The sequence below is a fragment of the Passer domesticus genome, chromosome 5 (genome assembly GCF_036417665.1).
Source record: "Passer domesticus isolate bPasDom1 chromosome 5, bPasDom1.hap1, whole genome shotgun sequence".
NCBI lineage: Eukaryota > Metazoa > Chordata > Aves > Passeriformes > Passeridae > Passer > Passer domesticus.
This window is the reverse complement of record NC_087478.1, coordinates 23,082,646-23,088,388: the sequence shown is the minus strand read 5'-3', so window position 1 is coordinate 23,088,388 and position 5,743 is coordinate 23,082,646.

Below are 5,743 nucleotides of genomic sequence, written 5' to 3'. Positions count from 1 at the left end.
GCATTGCTGTCTTTCGACTCTTTCAGAACACAGATCCTAGGTTTTGTTTTTTAAACCTGTGCTATCTGTTTGGCCATAGCTAGGGCTAGCTTCACATTCAGATAATGAAACATACTGATAATGTTACAATTAAACAACATTGTCGCTGCCTTTTCTTATGGAGTTCAGTTAGGGTGGGGGCCTCACTTCTGCAGTCTAGATGAGGCTTCTAGTTCAAGCTCCTGCTTTAAGCAGCTTTAGGCTCTCCAGGCAGTTTGGATGGCACACTGGGCTTCTGATCCCCTTCTCTGCACAGAGGCCACCGTATTCTCATTTGAATTTTCAAGAAGCTTCAAGAAGCCCACGTACTTGACAGATTTTCTTCACACCCCTGGTGTTTCAGGTACCTTCTGAAGGCTCATTAGGAAAATGGATGTTAGTTCATGCACAATTAATAGAGAGGCTGGTGTTTCACTATTAGTGCTCACCTCAGGAAATCTTATCCTTGTGCTGCAACTGTTTAGACCAAGTATTCATTTATGACTTAGCCATTGTTGATGGGAACTTCTGAGGCCAGCTCTAAAATGAAGATTTTGATCTGGAAGTTGAAGGAAGCAGTCCTTTCTGTCAAGAATTTGAAGTGCATCCTTACAGATGCCTCAAGGATTTTTTTTTCCAGCTCACATTCCAGATAAGGAAGCATAACCCTGATGCAGTGGATCAAAAATGCCACTTCACCATTTCAACCTCACTATTGCTCTTAAAATGCTGAGCAGTTTAAGGGACTATGATCACCAGCAGATAAGTTTGTTTATCATTGAGGAAATGAGTGAGCAGACAAAACTTCCAGTACTAGAACTGGTATAAAAGAAAAGTGTTTCTTAACAGTAGAAGATGCATTTACATTATTTCACTTGATCATAGACACATTAGTCTAGTAGAAGACAGATGTTTGTTCAAGTGAGCAGAAGTACCATGCAAACACTGCGGTGCTGCAAGATTAAAAAAAGGCAGCCCCACGCCAGGAGAAAGCAGCTGTAAGAGAGAGACCTGGGCAAGCCCCAAGGTCCAGAGGACCAGAGAGCCCCACAGACAAATGTTAGACCTGGTGAGGCTGGTGGGGGTTTCCATACAGGTTTATCACCTCTGGCTATTGCTCCTGCAAAACAATTCACTGTAATGTTGAAATTAGTCTGGGTTGCAGTTAATGTAGGATGTGACATAAGATTAGAGGTAATGGATTGCTAGTGGATAAGGATGTGGAAGTATGAAATAGACCAATAGTTGAGTTTTCCTATTTTCATCTGAATTGCTAGAACAGCCACAGAAAACACCCTCACAGCAGGTGCTGCAGTGTATCTCCAGCTGAAAAACTAGGGATAACCATACTGATTTGTTTGCCTCAAAACAGCACTCTCAGAATTATTTAAGGCTGCTGAAAATCAGAAGTATCAGGCACAGTCAGCTCTTGTCCTGTGCTGCTTCGTATAACTTATTCCCAGCCACCTATACCCTACATTTCAAAAGAATAAATTGCTGTGATTCACAGTCCTAAATGTAAATGTGCTTGCATTTGCACATCAGTGTTTACTAGCTGTATACAAATCTCCATGTTTGTCAGCAGCTGAGGTAGTAGTTTGGCCTTCTATTCGAAGATATTATGATCTGTGTGGGAATTGCTGTCTGTATTACCCTGATAAAAAGGAATGCTTAACTCCTAGAAGAATTACATCCTTTTCTTGAACTGTGGGGAATATTTAGGAATTCAAAAATAACTTTATGCAATTTTATTTCTACTATTTCTAGTATCTGTCATCCTAATAAGCAGTAATGGGTCTTGGATTTTTTTATCTGGAAAATCTCTAATTATAATTCTAGGCATCTAGAAGACTAGGCAAATAAGACAAAAGAATTTTCTTTTTCATTGGGCAGAGATTATTGCCTTAGGCTTTGCTGCCTCTGACATGTTTCCTGTGAAGTTCAGTATGGTTTAGATCAAAAAGCAAACACAGCCCATGATTATAATGATGGAAAGCCTCTGGCTTAGTGCAGAGATGAGCCTTGTGGAAATCTGGTTCAGATAATAACTCATCTTCAGATTTAGGGGTGGAGGAAGCTTTTTAACTCCAAATGTTAGCAATTCCTGGTTTGTTTATTTTTTTTTTTTTTCTTTAAAGACAACTTAATAGAATTTGTATACACATTATCTCTTTACACTATAACCTGCATAGAACAAAAAAGGAGAGGACCCCCCTCGGAGTGTCAAATGAAGCTGGTCCCTTCTGTCCCTGCCTCCCCCTGGGTAGATTAACAGCAGCTCCCTGGCTGGATCTGCACTCAGAGAGGCGACTGCTACACCAAGGGGAGGGCTGCTGCTTTCTCTTTTTTATCATTTGATGTGCATGCTGAACATACAGACTGTTTTTTCAGAGCATGGAAGTCCTTACCCTAGCAGAAAGGAGGAAAATTATCAGGACTTTTGCCATGTTGAAGGAACCTGCAGAAGCTGAACATCCAAAGGAAGCTGCACCTCTTGCACACGCCACACACACCCCTTCACACCCAGTGTGGCTGTCACCCTGCGGTGGCCCTGAAAACCTCAGTGGCTCCAGTTACAACAGATTGTAAAAGACAGCCCCTGGCCCCACCCAGCTTTCAGCAGGGCTCCTGCCCAGCTCCCACCACAGCTGTCACTGTATTGACTCATATGCATTTGCTTCTTTCTCACAAGAGATCTTAACTTTACGAAGTTGCATCCGTTTCCCAAGGCAAGTGAGCTGTCAAACAAAAGTAACAACCCAAAATCACAGTTGTGGTTACAGCCCATGAGCTGTCTCTGTCTTTCTGATAATAATATTTCATTTCATAGTTCATTTCTATCATGTGAAGTGGCAGGTAAAACCTGCAGGCTGTGCCATGTGACCCCAAAACCACTTCCTTCCTTGGAGGCAGCCACCACCTGCATGCAGCCCTTCCAAGGAGCGTGGGACAAGTGCCACAGAGTGACCCTTGGTACAGTTTGTGCTGCCACACTGGAGTAAGAGCTGCTTTTTCTTAGCAAAAACACCTTCCCCAGGCTCTGGGGAAGATCCAGCTCTTCCCTAATCCCAAACATTCCTTTCCCCCTTGCCCCCATACACTGGGCCCCACAAGAAGCTGGGCACGAGGCAGTGACCAACAGCTGTGGTTTGGGCATGCAGGCTGGACACCCCTCAGCAGCTGTGCAGTACCAGAAATGCAGCATTTTATTTCTAATTCACATCTGCAAAGAGTGCACACAGGGATGAGAGGCCAGGATGAAACGCACAAATTTGTTTTAGATATTTTTCCAGAAAAGAAAAAGCAGCCATCTTTCAGGCTTCAATGCCCACATGCTCTAATATACAGCACCATTCCTAAGTCATTCCTCATTTTCCATGTGGTAAAAGAAAATTAAACTCTTTTTATGAGATTTCACCTATAACAGTGGAACACACTTTTTAGGGTAAAGTTTGTTGAAAATAGTGGGGACGAAGCAATCCCAAAAAGCTTGGCAGGCCAACGTTGTTTCAGGGCGCTGCTAGATCCTGAGTTCATGCAGCAAATTAAAGGGAACTCCCTCAAGAAAATTGGATTGCGTATTTAAAAAAATAATCCTACAACCTTTAGCCTCAGCTAACATTATTCTGACATTAAAATGTCTACCTAGAGACAGCTGTTTCCTCTTCATGACTAAGTACATGAGTAAATTTATTCCATAAAACAAAACTACAGTATTAGTTCATTTGCCATGCCTATTTCTGTTTCTTCTTTTTTGGTTTTATCTTTTTTCCCTCCTCTTATATTGTTTTTTGGATTTACTGAATATTATGGAGTTGCCTTTCCTAGCAATATTTACATCTCAGAGTATTTTGCCACTAAGAAATAGCAAAAGTTTCTGGGAGTGCATTTCTTTGTGGAGGCAGCAGAAATGCCTACAACTGTGAGAACTCTACCTTGAGCTCTTAAAAAAAAAAAAAAAAAAAAAAACAAAAAACCAAACAACAAGAAAACTTTATAAATACAGAAAAAACTGTCGTAAAGTAAGTGGCCAGCTCAGCACTTACCCATTCAGTGAAATATTCTGGGTTTCCTCTGGTGCAGTGGTTTTGGTGCAGGCATTGCATCACAGCTGTGGCACGTGCCCAAAATGGGAACATCAGCCAGCTGTGCACACCTGAGTGGGCTTCCTGCTGGACAGGGTGACAAGGACACTGAAAGGCCAAGGCACTCAATGCCCCCATCTTCCTGGTCTTACTGGTAAGACCAGCCTTCAGGAACCACAGGCCTCTGACCCAGAGGAAGGGTTGGAACAGGAAGATGTGCCTTAGAGGAGGAGACCAGGTTGGGGAATAAAAGTTAATACACTTTGAACACAGTGACTCCAAAACACTTTATCTGGGACTGCGGAATTCAAGTGAGTTGATTTTCTGGAATATTAAACAAATGACAGATTTAAGAACAGATCTGATTTCATTACCTTCATTCAACTGCCTAGAACAAGTTCTCTTATAAGAATGAGCCTATTTTCTTTTTTCCAGAACATTTCCAGAAATTTTAACCTATTATTAAATAGGTAATCTTTTAGACTACTCAGGCTCCTTAAATCTTAAAAAAAAACAAACCAAAAAAACCAAAACAACTGCTCTGAAAGGTTAAAAATTATTATATTGCTTTTAAATGCTTTAAGGCTTAAAGTATGATATTGCTGAGACTATGCACTACATGTGGATTTAATTTCACAGTGAAATCCCAATAAAAATTCTCCTTGGAGCTCACCTTTAAATACAATTATGTATGAAATTTTCCTTATCCAGCCCAGAGCCAGAACTGGCAGCAATGAAGAGGCCAGCAGTACAACCCCTGAGCTGCCCGTGGGTACATATATCCATCTCATACATGCCCTGCATGTGCACGGACACTGGGCAGGGCTGTTCCCACCAGCAGTCGGTTTATAGACAGGAATGTGATTATTGTTACCTCTAGCCATGACAATTTCCATATACAGTTACTGAAACATTATCTTATTGTCCAAATAAAGAACTTTCTGGAGCCTCCTAATCTTTTAACACCAGCTGTGCCTTCTGGAGATGAATTACCCATTTTAATGATACAAACTTTTTTGAAAGCCTTGCAGATGTAAATGACTGCTCCCTCAAGACCACTTAATGCCAAACCTCCTTCTTTTTAAAGTCTTTCAAGAAAGTTCCAAAAACAAAACATACCCAGAGTATTCACTTTATTGCCTTGGTTAGCTACTTGGATATTACTTTTTCCTGCAGTTTGTACCTGCTAGGGTTCTTCAGTTTATTTCATTTTCATATGGAAATTTTACCTTCATCTACAATGTGTTCTATCACTCATTCAAGCTCCTTTTCCTATGTTATTTTTTCATTACCTTGCCTGTCCCCACTCTTCATAGATGCTTTTATTATACCTATTGGCACAGAACCCATTTTTTTCTTGGTTCATGTGGCTGATCTCTGCCCTGAGGAGAGGCAGCTGGTCTCTCTCTGACCCAGTTCCTCTCCACTAAGACTGCAATTTTGGGGCCTCAGATGCCTGCACATTTTTACAGTAAATTGTTTCGTGCTGATCCCAGCCCAGCATATGGACCTGGCACAACCTGTAACTGCCTCCATTACAAGCCAATACACTCCAAATCATAGATATGCAGTTTTGCAGAAAATATGCAGAAAAAATCTAATTTGGATGTCCCCATCTGAGTGGAAAGTATCATTCTGGG